The 18688-nt window shown below is 46.1% G+C and overlaps 1 protein-coding gene across 1 annotated transcript in view; it reads left to right on the forward strand.

The window, feature by feature from the left end:
* LOC311109258 (receptor-type tyrosine-protein phosphatase mu) overlaps positions 1-18688 on the forward strand; it is a gene marked incomplete at its 5' end in the record, with an annotated part of 292145 nt that overhangs the window by 43004 nt on the left and 230453 nt on the right. The window lies entirely within an intron of this gene.

The raw sequence follows: 18688 nt of genomic DNA on the forward strand, positions 1-18688 counted from the left end.
ATGGCGGACTCACGACTAGCTCTTAGAAAACTTTGCAGTATTTTGTTTTTTGATGTATCATTTTTTACATTATTAGTTCAGAAAGTGTTTTGCATCATTACATACAGCCAGGAAAAACTATTGGATATCAGAGCGGCGGTAACTCACCAGCATTACGACTAGGAATACGACTTTCCCGAACAGATCCTTTGTTTGCTCTCCCCAGGGCAACTGAACTGATTCCAGTGGCTGACCCAAAACATCGCCGGCGGAGGAGAGGCACTCGGAGCGGCCTGCTGGTCCGACTTAGGAGGCGCGCACACCACCCACCGCTTCCAAGTATTCTACTCGCTAATCTTCAATCTTTGGTTAACAAAGTCGACGAACTACGGGCAAGGATTTCTTTCCACAGAGACATCAAGGCCTGTAACATACTCTGTTTCACAGAAACATGGCTCTCTTGGGATATTCTGTCGAAATTGGTCCAGCCAGATGGGTTCTCAGTTCACCGCGCAGACAGGAATAAAATATCTCTCCGGGAAGCAGAAGGGCGGAGGTGTGTGTTTCATGATTAACGACTCATGGCGTAATTGTAGTACATTAGAGGTACTCGAGTCCTTCTGTTCACCCGACCTAGAATTTCTCACAATCAAATGCCGACCGTATTATCTCCCAAGAGAATTCTCTTCGGTTATAGTCACGGCCGTGTATAACCCCCCTCAAGCCGATACCACGACGGCCCTCAAAGGCCCCTGTTGTACTCGCGCTGCTAAAATCTTCAACCATTGCTATTCAAACTTCCGGGATGGTTATAAGGCCCTCCCCTGCCCTCCTTTCGGCAAATCTGACCACGACTCCATTTTGCTTCTCCCTTCCTATAGGCAGACACTCAAACAGGAAGTACCTGTGCTAAGGACTATTCAACGCTGGTCTGACCAATCGGAATCCACGCTTCAAGATTTGTTTGATCACGCGGACTGGGATATGTTCCGGGTAGCTTCCGAAAATAATTTAGACATATACACTCAAACGATGACAGAGTTTATCAGGAAGTGTATAGGTGATGTTGTGCCCACTGCAACTATTAAAACCTACCCTAACCAGAAACCGTGGATAGACGGCAGCATTCGCGCAAATCTGAAAGCGCGAACCACCGCATTCAACCATGGCAAGGTGACTGGGAATATGGCAGAATACAAACAGTGTAGCTACTCACTCCGCAAGGCAATTAAACTGGCAAAACATCAGTATGGAGACAAAGTGAAGTCGCAATTCAACGGCTCAGACACGAGACGTATGTGGCAGGGTCTACAGACAATCATGGACTACAAAAAGAAAACCAGCCACGTCACCGACACAGACGTCTCGCTTCCAGACAAGCTAAACACCTTCTTCACCCACTTTGAGGATAACAGAGTGCCATTGACGAGGCCCACTACCAAGGACTGTGGCCTCTCCTTCTCCATGGCCGACGTGATTAAGACATTTAAGCATGTAAACCCCCGCAAGACTGTCGGCCCAGACGGCATCCCTAGCCGCGTCCTCAGAGCATGCGCAGACCAGCTGGCTGGTGTGTTCATGGACATATTCAATCTCTCCCTTTCCCAATCTGCTGTTCCCACATGCTTCAAGATGGCCACCATTGTTCCTGTACCCAAGAAAGCAAAGGTAACTGAACTAAATGACTATCGCCCCGTAGCACTCACCTCTGTCATCATGAAGTGCTTTGAGAGACTAGTCAAGGATCATATCACCTCTACCTTACCTGTCACCCTAGACCTACTTCAATTTGCTTACTGCCCCAATAGATCCACAGACGATGCAATTGCCATCACACTGCACACTGCCCTATCCCATCTGGACAAGAGGAATACCTATGCAAGAATGCTGTTCATTGACTATAGCTCAGCATTCAACACCATAGTACCCTCCAAGCTCATCATTAAGCTTGAGGCCCTGGGTCTGAACCCCGCCCTGTGCAACTGGATCCTGGACTTCCTGACGGGCCGCCCCCAGGTGATGAAGGTAGGAAACAACATCTCCGCTTCGCTGATCCTCAACACAGGGGCCCCACAAGGGTGCGTGCTCAGCCCCCTCCTGTACTCCCTGTTCACCCATGACTGCGTGGCCAAGCATGCCTCCAACTCAATCATCAAGTTTGCAGACGACACAACAGTAGTAGGCTTGATTACCAACAATGACGAGACCGCCTACAGGGAGGAGGTGATGGCTCTGGGAGTGTGGTGCCAGGAAAATAACCTCTCACTCAACGTCAACAAAACAAAGGAGATGATCGTGGATTTCAGGAAACAGCAGAGGGTGCACCCCCCTATCCACATCGACGGGACCGCAGTGGAGAAGGTGGAAAGCTTCAAGTTCCTTGGCGTACACATCACCGACAAACTGAAATGGTCCACCCACGCAGACAGTGTGGTGAAGATGGCGCAACAGAGCCTTTTCAACCTCTGGAAGCTGAAGAAATTTGGCTTATCACCTAAAACCCCAGATGCACAATTGAGAGCATCCTGTTGGGCTCTATCACCGCCTGGTACGGCAACTGCATTGCCCACAACCGCAGGGCTCTCCAGAGTGTGGTGCGGTCTGCCGAACGCATTACCGGGGGCAAACTACCCGCCCTCCAAGGCACACACAGCAGGAAGGCCAAAAATATCATCAAGGACATCAACCACTCGAGCCACTGCCTGTTCACCCCGCTATCATCCAGAAGGCGAGGTCAGTATAGGTGCATCAAAGCTGGGACCGAGAGAATGAAAAACAGCTTCTATCTCAAGGCCATCAGACTGTTAAATAGCCATCACTAACACATTAGAGGCTGCTGCTGCTCATTGAAATCACTGGCCACTTTAAGAAATGGAACACTAGTCACTTTAATAATGTTTACATATCTTGCACTACTCATCTCATATGTATATACTGTATTCTATAATATTCTACTGTATCTTAGTCCATGCCGCTCTGTCATTGCTTGTCCATATATGTATATATTCTTAAATTCCATTCCTTACTAGTTTTGTGTGTATTGGGTATATGTTGTGTAATTGTTAGATATTACTGCACTGTCGGAGCTAGAAGCACAAGCATTTCGCTACACCCGCTATAACATCTGTTAAACACGTGTATGTGACAAATACAATTTAATTTGATTGACTGCTGCTGTAGAATGGCTATTTCTATGTTAAAAATGTTATGGGATAAATCTTCTCCATTTGTTTTTGATGGTAGGCCACTCTGGGAGGCCTACATTATGTTCAAATAGCCACAGTAGCCTACTTGACCACTGTTCAAACTAACTTAAAGGGGGTGCAGCCTCAGTGTTCACAGTAAACGTGCGCTGGAAGTTACACAGAATTTGCACTCAGAAGTCCAGAAATTAGCTCAGTGCTGATTTTTTTTTGGGGGGAGAAACATTGTATGCATGTATGTTTTTTGTTTTGTTGGTGCATTGCGTTTCATGTGAATGGAGAGGGAGGGAGGGAGGGAGGGCAGAGGCCTAACCACACCCAGGCGATCTGCCATTGCTTTAATGGAGTCCATGTTTGGAAGGCAGAGATCGGTCCAGGCCCAGCCAGGCCTCATGGAGCCTGACCAAGAGGAGAACCCCAGACATTCCACCTCCAGTCTCTCTCTCTCTGACCACAGCTGTCCACGCATCCAACTAAAAACAATATGGAAAAATCGAGGTGAATGAGGCCACAATAAGAGGCCTTTTGAAGGTTGCCTTGTGAAAACATTGATAGAAGATGGAGGCCCAGTGGATGACTAAGGTCAGGTTAAGTCCCTGTTTATTCTGTGTGTGGTATGGCCAAAAGGCCTCTGGCCATTCACATCAGGCCTCTCCATGCTAGTGTTCTCAGTACATGTAGTGAGTCTAGGGTTCATCTAAGTATTGACTGAGCCTTTTGCCAGGCCATACAGAGTTTTATCACCTTCTAAATTTGACTGTGGAAGGTTTCACTGATGTGGTCTTTCAGAGGGCTCCTGCTAAGTAAATTCACGCTGTAGTCATATTGTACTTTTTGTTGAGTGTTCAATGTACAGATGTGCCACGTCAAACTGAGTTACGCTGCAAGCAGATGCATGGACTTTATTTAGGTGAATGTCTTAAGGGATATATTTAAGGATGCAATATACTTTTGAGATAGTCATCTTATCAGCCCAGGTTTTTACCATTTGCAGAATGTTATTACAGTACTTTGGGCCAATTTTACTACAATGATAGTACCTACTTTCTACTATCCGGCTTGACAGCAGGCCTCCGTACGTATTCAACCTTGAAGTATTCTCAGTCTCTTACATAAAAGTGTGTTCTGTATCTTTTCTCTCTCCAAACCCAACAACAAAGGCCTTTAATGTTGTCGTTTACTTCACTGATTGGGAGATCAATATTCTTCCCTTCTGGAGAGGTATATTCCTGGGAGTAATTGTTGGCATGTTAACCTCCCAGGTTTGGGAACAGACTGTCTTTCCATCCCTCTCTTTCTCTCTCTCTCTCTCTCTGTTGTTGACACAAAAAAAAGGCTTGTTTGGCCGGCCGGAGCAGTGAGGATGTGAGCTGGGGAGGGCCTGCTGCCCTGCGGTGAGTTCTGTTTAAACGGGATGCTAAACAGTGGGGTCAGTGAGGTTGTTGTTGGGGTTTTATTAGCCGGTCTCGGCTGGGTCTATAAACACACACAGCCTACAGTACCTTCAGTAAAATCATGGACAAAAGGCAAGGCGATTCGGCCCACGTTTTCTGTGCGCTCTACTTGAATGATTCATCCATGAAAGTATCTTCTGCTTCTTAGTAGCAGCTGAATCCCATCAATAGTGAAGCATGTATTGTGCCAATATGTATCCAATTCAAAAGTCTACTCTGACGGTTTCACATAAGTGGGTTTAGTTTGAATGAATCTTTGTAGCCTACATATGACCCTTTTTGAATATGCGGTCTATTGAATTTACATAGGTATTTAATTGAAACATCGTTTTTATTTGAAGGCTATGGGTTAAGGAAAGGCCAGAATGAAACAGTATCTTAAATGTTCTTCAATTAATAAATAAAATATTCAAAGCTTTAAATGAATGGAGTTGCTAAACCGCTACATAGCTATAGTAACCAAATAGCTTTACATTTTGCCCAGTAGATCTATGCATAATCAGAAAACATGTTCGGGCCCAAATGGAGACTGTGGCATCTCATTTTCTCTTTGGAATGATCAAATCCTCTTGTCATCTTGAAAATATGCATCTGAGTGTTTTTAAAGGATTTCTCTGTAAACCGCATCTGTCAGGAATGCGGATATTGAGTTTGCTCTGCATTCCTCTTGTTTCGGGTGATTGCGAATAAAGCGAACGATGTGGGAGTTGAGCGCCCTCCCATTCGACTCTCAGTACAAATAGTGAGGGATCAGCAAGTAGGGAACTCAAGTTCAGCACACCGCACTCTTACACTGAGGAAACTCAGTCCATTAAAGAGGTCATTGAACTGGCACCAAGTGCGTTGGTTTGGCAGAAGGGGTGGGGGGAGAGAGAGAGCAGAGCAGAGGAGAGGAAAAGAGCGAGGGGAGCAGAGAAAGAGAGAGTCCCCTCAGACTTTTATCTCCAGGCTTTGATTACAGATGAAGTCTGGGATGAATGAGCCGTGTCTAGGAACAGGACTGTTTGTTATTTTCATTAATTAGTCTCCTTTTCCATGTGAGTCACAGACCGAACCCCCCCATTCAAGAGATACTTACACGTCACACATCTGCGAGTTTGATGGAATTGATACTTTCCTCATGTCTCCTACTCTCTCTTTTTATGTTTCTTCATTTTGGGAGTAACGGAGCATCAAAGCAGCTCTATGGAGCCTGCCCCCTCTGTTAAATATCTGTCTGCAGCGCTTCACAGGGTCTCAGCAAGATGCATCTAACTGGGCTTTATCCATGTTGGACCTACGAGCCGCTATGCAGAGACCAAACATACCCCGTCCCCTACATAACTAGTAGTGGTTGGATCGCCCCGAAATACAGGGTGTGGAGGTCCTGTGCTATACTGGGACTTGGAAAAGTATTACGTTTTCTTCACCCTACTCTGCTCAGTCAAACAGATGTAGGCTTTAGCCACCCTGAATCTCCTTCAGTTGTTTATCACCTACACAGACAAACTCATTGTCAAAATACTTACGTTGAGCACTCCTGCACTTATTCACACACTCTGTCTCACACCTAGCACACGGAGCACAGGTGGTCACATTTTGGCTCCTTGCATGGCTGTTATGGCTTAAACAGCGACTTCAGAAGGTTTTCATTCACTCTCTGAAGTTCCACAGGCCAGGCTATAAATGTAGGCTAGTAGCCACCCTCCCTACTCTACTTTATAATCACACTCAGGGGCTGCTAGTAAAATCACAAGCCACATTTAAACCCAAGGCTCTAATTACTCCCAATGTAAAGGGAAGTGACTGACTGGCATCCCTTTATTTTCTGTCAGCTCACATACACTACATGACAAAAAGTATGTGGACACTTGCTCGTCAAATATCTCATTCCAAAATCATGGGCATTAATATGGAGTTGGTCCCCTCTTTGCTGCTATATCAGCCTCTACTCTTCTGGGAAGGCTTTCCACTAGATGTTGGAACATTTGCTGCTGGGACTTGCTTCCATTCAGCCACGAGCATTAGTGAGGTCGGGCACTGATGTTGGGCATTTAGACCTGGTTCGCAGTCGGCGTTCCAATTCATCCCAAAGGTGTTCGATGGGGTTGAGGTCAGGGCTCTGTGCAGGCCAGTCAAGTTCTTCCACACCGATCTCGACCAACCATTTCTGTATGGCCCTCGCTTTGTGCACGGGGGCATTGTCATGCTGAAACAGGAAAGGGCCTTCCCCAAACTTTTGGAAGCACAGAATTGTCTAGAATGTCATTGTATGCTGTAGCATTAAGATTTCCCTTCACTGGAACTAAGGGGCTTAGCCCGAACCATGAAAAAGAGCCCCAGACCATTATTCCTCCTCCACCAAACTTTTGGCACTATACATTTGGGCAGGTAGCGTTCTCCTGGCATCCGCCAAACCGAGATTAGTCAGTCGGACTGCCAGAGGGTGAAGCGTGATTCATCACTCCAGAGAAAGTGTTTCCACTGCTCCAGAGTCCAATGGCGGCGAGCTTTACACCGCTCCAGCCGACGCTTGGCATTGCGCATGGTAATCTTAGGCTTGTGTGCGGCTGCTCGATCCATTTCATGAAGCTCCCGACGAACAGTTATTGTGCTGACGTGGCTTCAAGAGGCAGTTTGGAACTCAATAGTGAGTGTTGCAACCGAGGACAGGCAATTTGTTTATGCGATTCAGCACTCAGCGGTCCCGTTCTGTGAGCTTGTGTGGCCTACCACTTCGCAGCAGAGCCATTGTGACGAACTGACTGTTGGAAAGGTGGCATGCTATGACGGTGCCACGTTGAAAGTCACTGAGCTCTTCAGTAAGGCCATTCTACTGCCAATGTTTGTCTATGGAGATTGCATGGCTGTGTGCTCGATGTTATACACCTGTCGGCGACGGATGTGGCAGAAATAGTCGAATCCACTAATTTGAAGAGGTGTCTATATACGTGTGTGTGTGTGTGTGTGTATACTCAGTTACTGGGTGTTTCCCATGATAGTGTCAAATGCATCCAGTGACAGGAGGGGAAGGGTGATTCTAAAAACAAACAAATGGTTTGCAGCAAAACGTAAAACAAGGATCATGCTCATTGTCTACTAGCACGCAGGAACGTTTAGTGCAAAGGGACCTTTGATATATTGTCCCTTGTCCATGCAAAACCTGAGCACAGCCGTTCGCCTTCAGATGTTGTACCGCAGCTTCACACTTCCCCAATTTACATCATGTCTAGAATGTGTCACTGCATAGCACATTCACTCACTGTCCCTACGCTTGGCCAGCAGCGCGCAGCTGTGTCACCGTGCATTCATGCACTAACGTGTGACAATGTTAGCCACACAGAGCTACAGTACAGCTTGCAACATCATTGTCGTCTCAGTCTTACTGGTTGAGACTCGTCCTAATTGAGCGACGTCACGGCTGTAAAGACAGACTGATCTGGTATAATTCTGGAGTGGAAGTGACAGAGCCTGGAAGACGGAGACGGTGAACGAGGGAGACGTAGCGGCGAATTTCCCCGTCGCCCGGGCATCTCATCCATCATTTGGCGGTTGGGAGAGGAGGAAGACTGCCTGCCATCCCTCATGTCACCTTAGCGGCGTGCTCAGGAGGCCGTTCCATCTGATTTCGCATCCCCCTTACCTGGCACTCTGCTACTCACGTCTCCCTGTCATCCTTATGCTATCACTGAAGCGCAGAGGAAGTTTGCTTGTGTTGCTCTGTAACAACATGGACGCTGTGTTTTGCTCTTGAATCCGTTTTAATAACAGCTTCTATATTTGAAGCAAATGGTCCAGTCCAGATGTCAAACACTTAGCCGCCTCTGTTGCTATTACTACGTTGATTGGTTCATGGTATTTCAGACAAAGGCCTGACGGTGCTGTTTTGGTCCTCCTGGGGTACATGGTCCTTCTAGATTCCCACGTTATTTTTTTTTTGTTGCCCCGGTGCCCCATGCCCTCACAAGCTCGCGTTTGACGGCCACTTTGATCTGCGGGCACCCAAGTCGTGGCAGGAGACTGCTGAAACAATAGGGAGGTGCTATATCTGTTTTCCTCTCCCAGTGGATGGATGGAGGGACGGTGGCTGGGGATGGCCAAAAAGGGCATTGGAAGAGGGTAAAGCTGTTCTCCCCATGCCTCTGACTCTGTCCCATCTCCGCTGGGTCGTGTACTCCACTGCTACGTTTCCATTAGTAGGATGTCCACTCGGCTGATCCCAGCTGGGAGGGTGAGGGGAAGGGTGGAGATGTATCGAGCGAGTGGCCTCCCTGGTGCATAAAGTGAATGGTTGGCCTGTGTTTAAACCGCGGATCACCTCTCAGCCTAATGCGTTTTAGATTCTCACCCTTATTGATTGAGAAATAATGAAGTTGTGATTAGCCGAACGCTCCCGTCAATGTTTCAGCGATTATATGGTCTGAGAGGTAGTCTCCCGGGGTTTACAGAAAACGTCTGGCAGATGATGTGGAGAATTTATGTTCGAGTAGATTTAGAGATTTCACACCTGCAGGGAAGTGGAACAGCAATGGTTCCCAGTATCTACATTTCAAGAGTGAACAATATAAATGTTGGAGGAAAAAACTGATTTGTTACAAAAAGTGCAGTGACACTGATTCCATATGCAAAAGCTGTCAGATGTCATTACTTTAGATCAGCCACAGACTGAACCATGTCAGATGGTATTATTAACTATAAAATTACACCTTTCAAAATAGCCAGTCAGTTGATTTCATTGAAAGTGACTGAAGAGGGCCATAACTTCATCAATTCATAACCATTACAATGGACTCTAATGAAACAAATTTAAAGAGTGGCTGATGCAACCGACATAAATCTTCTCCATCAAACTGTAATGAAGAGAATGTTCTTCTCATCTAATGTATTAAAGAGTAATTTAGGCTGAGAAGAAAATGGTACGGTCCTGTATGGCACGTGTACCTGTATGACTGGTGGAATATGAGGTCGACTCAGAGCCATTCTTTATCCCCCAGGGATCCTGCTCCATTGTTTTCCCAAATTATTTTGGAATTATCCTAATCTCCCAGACCTAGAGGCTGTCTGTTTTACTTGAGTTGAGGCCCATCACTGTGAGGAGCTACCGGGCTGGCTGTTTTCAGCTCTCTCTGCTGATGAAGGTAATGGAGACGGCAGCAAGTGACATGCCTCCCTCCCTCCACCTCTCCCTCCCTCCCTGTCCATTAAATACCTGTTGTTGATCTGTGATTTCCTCTCTTTTAACAGAGCCTCTGCCAATATTGGTACCTTGACTCACAGCCTGGCTGTACCGCAGGGCCCAGTGCAGTTCAGTGCCTCGGACCCGTATACCGTTTGTAACGCTCTGATTCCGCGCCAGAGCACATAATTGCAAGGTGTTAAGGGAAACCGTGTGGTGCAAAGCCCTGGGCGTAAAGCTCTTGTTTTGGTCTTGTCTTCCCAGAGAGTTATAACTTTGTTTAGGCCGAGTTGCTGTGGGGACGGGCGAGACAGGTTGCTCAGGAGTCATAAACGCATTGATGCAGATGATTGATAGATCTAATTCCCCCCTGGGGGTTTCTAGCCTCTTTCTCATTTCTGGGACCAGGCTGCTATCTGGAGCCGGAGCAAGCTGGGGCAGTACACGGCCTGACAAGCATCTCCCCAATGGAGGCCATTAACCAGGGAAATCTCCCTGCCTCCTACTTTTGTTTTTCCTCTAGAACGAGAGCACGAGGGAGAAAGCGAGAGAATAGCATTCTGCCAATGATGATGACATGAAGATTGACCGCATTTTAAAAGCCTTTCTGAAGGCCTCCCAAACTAAACAGGCATTCTCCTCAGACAGCCTATTCTGACAGTTAAGAAGGGTCCTTGACACCTGGCTGGGTCCCTCGGATAAACAAAAGGGAAAATGAGGCCTGGGCCAGAATGGGCCGATCCATCCCAAACGGGCTTAAATAGCTTGGTTCTCAGGGGCCCAGGCTCACATCGGTGGTGCAGCCGGGGAGAGGGAGATAGCAGGCATGGGGTATTAAATTACCTGAGATTGCTTTTGTGCCTGGTGTTCTCTTGCGGCTGAGCGGTAGACAAGATGCTCATAAACCAGGAACAGACCACCAGGGCCCACCAAGCCCAAATGCACACTCTGGGGTTTGGTGTTAGAGGCCATGTTAATTGCCCAGCTGGGATTTGGGGGGGGGATATAGGAACCTGTTAAGGGTAGAACAGGAGCTGCTGTTTGCTTCTACATCTGCATTGCTTTCTGTTTGGGGTTTTAGGCTGGGTTTCTGTATAGCACTTTGTGACATCTGCTGATGTAAAAAGGGCTTTATAAATATATTTGATTTGCTAGGATAGGGGATGGTTGCGAACCACATCTGCTCAGGTCTTGCACTGTTGAATTGAACAGTACCCAAGCAGATGGGCTTTCAGCTTATGGGTATGACTCCTCGTCAAGGACTGCCATTTTGTTGTTTTAGTGTGTTATGGACATCACAATTTTGAGTTTGCGTTAGCTTGTTTAGGCAGCTTTTCTCATTTTTTATGGAACTACTACTTGGAAATGCAGGATCAGCAACAAAAGTGACAGTTTTAGTCAGACACAAATGCAAGTCAAATTTCCAGAAGTATGAAAAAGAGCAAAGTGCAGCACATATCCCATGTTCAAGAATAACTACTGTAGTGGTGGCGGGTCCAACAATAAAATAGCTTTCAAGCCAAAACTTTTAAATGTTAGGGAGGAATGGGTTCCATCGTGAGGAGGAGGATTATTGATTGTGGCCGGTGGCTCATTGCCGTGAAAAGACATGGAGTGTTCAAAATGAACAGCGTCTGACTATAAAGACCAATGGAGCACCTCACATAGGAATCATCTGAAATATTTACCGCATAAATCTTGTAGCGGCTTTAGTGTAGCTTTAGTCTGTTTGCTTGTTTTCTTTTTTCTTGAAAGGCAGTGAAGATGACAGGGAAGAAGCATTATCGATGGAGGAGGATGGAGGGATGAGGCCCCATCAGACCCTTTCTTTTACACCCCAACATCTCGCTAAAGCGTTGCTCGCTCCTTTGCCCCAAGCATCATTTAAACTGGCTGCCCACATTGTTTAGATTTACTGGAGAGTCACTGAAGGGGAGAGGGGAGCAGATGGGATGTGTGTGTGTTTTTGCTTGTGAGTGTATGTTGGTCTGTGCATTCCTCTGCCTTCTGTTTGGTTGTGTGTGTATGTGCTCATTTGCATGGAATGCAATCTGGGGATGGATACACTAAACAAAGTGTGAGATGATTGAGCGAAGTTGAGTTAAATTGTGCAGGAGATCCACTATGTTCATTTAAAGTCAGCAGTGCCTCAGTAGTGTTGCTATTGGCAATACAAAGCCAAGATCTACAGTCTGAGACCAATGAATGAATGCCTCAAGGCCTCATTTACATTTGATTTATTTACAGTTAATGCTGATGTCAAAGAAAATAGCAGGGACCCAAGAACAATCCACCAGGGAGGTCTGGTCTTTGTCAAGCCCAGTCAAAGCAAGGCCTTGGACACATACAGTATTATAGGATCCCTCGTACCTGAGAGCAGGCTTTAGTTGCTGCCGGGAAAGAGACCAGAGAGCTTGGCCCTATTGAATTACATTACAGGGTCTGTATCATAAGCAGACAGTGTTGAATAGAAAAGGTTTCAAAAACACAATAGTGCAAAATGACCCTTCAAAGGTCTTTTAGGAAGGAGAAGAAACTATTCAGAGGACTATTCTGCCACAGGTAGGCTATCAAACCAAAGATCTATCAGAGGACTATTCTGCCACAGGTAGGCTATCAAACCAAAGATCTATCGGAGGACTATTCTGCCACAGGTAGGCTATCAACCAAAGATCAATCAGAGGACTATTCTGCCACAGGTAGGCTATCAAACCAAAGATCAATCAGAGGACTATTCTGCCACAGGTAGGCTATCAAACCAAAGATCAATCCGAGGACTATTCTGCCACAGGTAGGCTATCAAACCAAAGCAGCAGTGAGAACGTTGCCTTTCGGTTTGTAGTCTCTGTCCACCTCACATCAGTGGGTCCGTATTAAACCGGCGAACCGCCCATGCCGCTGAACCGCACAGGCCACCAAAGAAAGAGTAATGTTCCTCTTGTCATTGTAATCATGGTGCTGTAATCTTAACCCCCAAAACGGCGTGATCCGGGGAAAAGGCCCACTGGGGAACACCGTCTGCTGATAACGGGAGGTGTAAGATTAAAAAAACGCTGTTCCTCGCTGCTGAGTAATTATACAAATAGAACTAACCAGAGTTTGTTTCTCCATGAGGAAGGGAAGAGCTACTTTTTCTAGAGGGGTGAATAGAATAGGCTACCTCTGTCGCTGAATGCTGTTTCCACCGCCTCTCTCGCTGCTTTCTGTGTGTGTGGATCAAACCTGTGTTCAAATACTATTTCAAATATCTCAATTACTTTCACATACATTTCGAAAAAAGAGTTCAGTGATTTAAAAAAGTAGTTGAATATTGGAATGTATTAGGAAATACTCTTGGAAAGTGTTGGCATGTATTTGAAAATACTCAAATACTAGGCCTGGGATAATACCAGTATCGCGATACTCGTTAGTATCGTGGCAAGGAAACAAAGCATGAAACAGAACTAACTTATTTAGGAAAACAGCCCTAATGTTAGAAACAAACATCATTATGTTATCATTCAAAGTCACATTTACACTTAACAAAAATATAAACGCAACATGTAAAGTGTTGGTCCCATGTTTCCTTTGGTCTGAAAAAATTATAATATCCCAATTCCCCAGGTCAGTAATAGGGGACATTGCCCTGTGTAGGGTGCTGTCTTTTTGGATGGGACGTTAAACAGGTGTCCTGACTTTCTGTGGTCAGTAAAGATCCCATGGCACTTATCGTAAGAGTAGGGGTGTTAACCCTGGTGTCCTGGCTAAATTCCCAATCTGGCCCTTATCCCCAGCTTTCAATTTGCTCATTCATTCCCCCCCCTCATGTCCCCTGTAACTGTTCCCCAGGTCATTGCTGTAAATGAGAATGTGTTCTCAGTCAACCTACCTGGTAAAATAAAAAAATATGAATAAAAAATTTATGAGCTGAAATAAAACATCCCAGAAATTTTCCATATGCACAAAATGCTTATTTCTCTCAAATGTTGTGCATACATTTGTTTACATCCCTGTTAGTGAGCATTTATCCTTTGTCAAGATAATCCATCCACCTGACAGGTGTGGCATATCAAGAAGCCGATTAAACAGCATGATCATTACACAGGTGCACAGGTGTCTCAAGTTTTGAGGGAGCGTGCAATTTGCATGCTGACTGCAGGACTGTCCACCAGAGCTGTTGCCAGAGAATTTCAATTTAATTTCTCTACCATAAGCCGCCTCCAACGTCGTTTTAGAGAATTTGTCAGTACTTCCAACCGGCCTCACAACCGCAGACCAGGTGTAACCACGCCAGCCCAGGACATCCACATCCGGCTTCTTCACCTGCAGGATCGTCTGAGATCAGCCACCTGGACAGCTGATGAAACTGTGCACAACCAAACCGCCTCAGAGAAGCTCTTCTGCGTGCTCGTCGTCCTCACCAGGGTCTTGACCTGACTGCAGTTTGGCGTCGTAACCGACTTCAGTGGGAAAATGCTCACCTTCGATGGCCACTGGCAGGCTGGAGAAGTGTGCTCTTCACGGATGAATCCCAGTTTCAACTGTACTGGGCAGATGGCAAACCGCTTCATGTGGGCGAGCGGTTTGCTGATGTCAACGTTGTGAGAAGAGTGCCCCATGGTGGCTGTGGGGTTATGGTATCCGCAGGCGTAAGCTAGTTCTTCCATGGCCTGCATACTCACCAGACATGTCAACCATTGAGCACATTTGGCACAGCCATTGAAGAGGAGTGGGACAACATTCCACAGGCCACAATCAATATAATGTGATTTGTCACATGCTCCGAATACAACAAGTGTAGACCTTACAGTGAAATGCTTACTTACAAGCCCTTAACGAACAATGCAGTTTTTAAGAAAAATAAGTGTTAAGTAAAAAATAAAACAGCAGCCGTAAAATAAGAGAGGCTATATACAGGGGGTACCGGTACAGAGTCAATGTGCGGGGGCACAGGTTAGTCGAGGTAATTGAGGTAATATGTACATGTGGTTAGAGTTAAACTGACTATGCATAAATAATAAACAGAATAGTAGCAGCAGCGTAAAAGAAGGGGTGGGGGGGACATTGCAAATAGTAAGGGTAACCATGATTAGCTGTTCAGGAGTCTTGTGTCTTGGGGGTAGAAGCTGTTAAGAAGCCTTTTCGACCTAGACTTGGTGCTCCGGTATCTCTTGCCGTGCGGTAGCAGAGAGAACAGTCTATGACTAGGGTGGCTGGAGTCTTTGCCAATTTTTAGGGCCTTCCTCTGACACGGCCTGGTATAGAGGTCCTGGATGGCAGGAAGCTTGGCCCCAGTGATGTACTGGGCCGTACGCACTACCCTCTGTAGTGCCTTGCGGTCGGAGGCCTAGCAGTTGCCATACCAGGCAGTGATGCAACCAGTCAGGATGCTCTCGATGGTGCAACTGTACAACTTTTTGAGGATCTGAGGACCCATGCCAAATCTTTTCAGTCTCCTTAGGGGAAGAGGCTTCGTCATGCCCTCTTCACGACTGTCTTTGTGTGTTTGGACCATGATAGTTTGTTGGTGATGTGGACACCAAGGAACTTGACGCTCTCAACCTGTTCCACTACAGCCCTGTCGATGAGAATGGGGGCGTGCTCGGTCCTCTTCTTTTTCCTGTAGTCTACAATCATCTCCTTTGTCTTGGTCATGTTGAGGGAGAGGTTGTTATCCTGGCACCACACGGCCAGGTCTCTGACCTCCTCCCTATAGTCTGTCTCATCATTGTAGGTGATCAGGTCTACCACTGTTGTGTCGTCGGCAAACTTAATGATGGTGTTGCAGTCGTGCCTGGCCATGCAGTCATGGGTGAACAGGGAGTATAGGAGGGGACTGAGCACGCACCCCTGAGGGGCCCCCATGTTGAGGATCAGTGTGGCAGATGTGTTTTTACCTACCCTTACCACCTGGGGGCGGCCCGTCAGGAAGTCCAGGTTGCAGAGGGAGGTGTTTAGTCTCAGGTTCCTTAGCTTAGTGATGAGCTTTGAGGGCACTATGGTGTTGAACGCTGAGCTGTAGTCAATGAATAGCATTCTCGCGTATGTGTGTTTTTTATTTTATTTTAATAAGTTACAAATAACGGCAGCCATCTCCTTCGTCGCCATTCTCAACAGCCTGATTAACTCTACGTGAAAGAGATGCATGAGGCAAATGGTGGTCACATCAGATACTGAATGTATTTCTGATCCATGCCTCTCCCTTTTTTTAAGGTACAGTGGGGGAAAAAAAGTATTTAGTCAGCCACCAATTGTGCAAGTTCTCCCACTTAAAAAGATGAGAGAGGCCTGTAATTTTCATCATAGGTACACGTCAACTATGACAGACAAAATGAGAAAAGAAAATCCAGAAAATCACATTGTGGGTTTTTTAATGAATTTATTTGCAAATTATGGTGGAAAATAAGTATTTGGTCAATAACAAAAGTTTCTCAATACTTTGTTATATACCCTTTGTTGGCAATGACACCGGTCAAACGTTTTCTGTAAGTCTTCAAGGTTTTCACAAACTGTTGCTGGTATTTTGGCCCATTCCTCCATGCAGATCTCCTCTAGAGCAGTGATGTTTTGGGGCTGTCGCTGGGCAACACAGACTTTCAACTCCCTCCAAAGATTTTCTATGGGGTTAAGATCTGGAGACTGGCTAGGCCACTCCAGGACCTTGAAATGCTTCTAACGAAGCCACTCCTTCGTTGCCCTGGCGGTGTGTTTGGGATCATTGTCATGCTGAAAGACCCAGCCACGTTTCATCTTCAATGCCCTTGCTGATGGAAGGAGGTTTTCACTCAAAGTCTCACGATACATGGCCCCATTCATTCTTTCCTTTGCACGGATCAGTCGTCCTGGTCCCTTTGCAGAAAAACAGCCCCAAAGCATGATGTTTCCACCCCCATGCTTCACAGTAGGTATGGTGTTCTTTGGATGCAACTCAGCATTCTTTGTCCTCCAAACACGACGAGTTGAGTTTTTACCAAAAAGTTATATTTTGGTTTCATCTGACCATATGACATTCTCCCAATCCTCTTCTGGATCATCCAAATGCACTCTAGCAAACTTCAGACGGGCCTGGACATGTACTGGCTTAAGCAGGGGGACACGTCTTGCACTGCAGGATTTGAGTCCCTGGCGGCGTAGTGTGTTACTGATGGTAGGCTTTGTTACTTTGGTCCCAGCTCTCTGCAGGTCATTCACTAGGTCCCCCCGTGTGGTTCTGGGATTTTTGCTCACCGTTCTTGTGATCATTTTGACCCCACGGGGTGAGATCTTGCGTGGAGCCCCAGATCGAGGGAGATTATCAGTGGTCTTGTATGTCTTCCATTTCCTAATAATTGCTCCCACAGTTGATTTCTTCAAACCAAGCTGCTTACCTATTGCAGATTCAGTCTTCCTAGCCTGGTGCAGGTCTACAATTTTGTTTCTGGTGTCCTTTGACAGCTCTTTGGTCTTGGCCATAGTGGAGTTTGGAGTGTGACTGTTTGAGGTTGTGGACAGGTGTCTTTTATACTGATAACAAGTTCAAACAGGTGCCATTAATACAGGTAACGAGTGGAGGACAGAGGAGCCTCTTAAAGAAGAAGTTACAGGTCTGTGAGAGCGAGAAATCTTGCTTGTTTGTAGGTGACCAAATACTTATTTTCCACCATAATCTGCAAATAAATTCATTAAAAATTGGCTGGCTCTGATATTCGAACCAGCTACCTTTCGGTTACTGACCTAACGCTCTTAACTGCTAGGCTATCTGCTGCCCCTCTAGGCAAGTCTTTCTCCCCGCTCACCGACTCCACTCGCACCATGATGCTTCCGTTCATTTCAATAGAGAACACAACCTCACATTCACTGCCCATTGTTTCTCTCCTGTTTGATATGGAGCTGTGCGTGCAAATGGAAACCGCCTAAACATCTCTCTCTTACTGACTGTCTGTGTGCCATGTCTGTGGAATGTATCAGTTGAATGTTTTTATGAGTAACTTCACATTACCAACATGTAGATATGACTTGGTACTCTAACTCATTCGCATGGCTTGGTCTTTGGCCTAGTGGTCTATTTGCAGTGTGCTATATATGGACTTTATTGCCAACCGTGTTGGAATGGAGGCTTATGATCCTGTTGGAAATCCCCCTCTAGTTTCCTCTCTGCCAACTCTCTGGTAGTCCCTGATATGACCTCTGATCTAGGATATGTTGTGTACAGTAGACATGACAATAACCGTCAGTACCAAGCAGGAGGAGCTTATTACTTCACCCGGTCTCTGAAAGCCTAGTTGTTACTAATTGTTCATTATGTAGATAAGAAATGGCATCAGAATGAGGAAATACTACACGGTTCTGTCAAACTCAAAGAGCGAAGCAGCTCCAAGAAATGTTCCGTCAGTGTTGTTGCCGGCTGGTAGGCGACGACAGTTCTTTCCCCTCCGCACAGTATACAATTTACATGCATCTTGGCGTCATTATATCTGAAACTTGACAAGGTGTCAAAGCCCATGGTGTCCCTAAATATATTTATCTGCCGTCTTTTCAAGGAAATAAATCTCACCCGTGCAGCCAAAGAAACACTGCTTAAGAGTGTGCACATGGAAAGGCAGATTTACACACTTCCTCTTTGAATATGTCAATACTGATCTTTTCTTCTTTGAATTAATTCGCTCCTTCCACGATTAGATGGTTGATAAAATCCTCTGCCCAATGCACAGAATGTCACGCCGGGTTCTAAACAAAATGTGAGCGACGCTCTCAGGCGTAAGGGAAGCTGTTTCTTATTACGAACCCAGGCAGGCCTTTGTCCAAATCACCTCAGAATTAGTTTAGACTTGAAAATACACTTAGGAAATTGCACGTTGCAGCGGATTCATATTCAACCTTTTATATTGATGTGAGAGGAAGTTGAATCCAATCAAAAGTCGGGCCTCCCTCCCTCACCA

Source organism: Coregonus lavaretus (genome assembly GCF_964263955.1).
Source record: "Coregonus lavaretus genome assembly, chromosome: 34".
NCBI lineage: Eukaryota > Metazoa > Chordata > Actinopteri > Salmoniformes > Salmonidae > Coregonus > Coregonus lavaretus.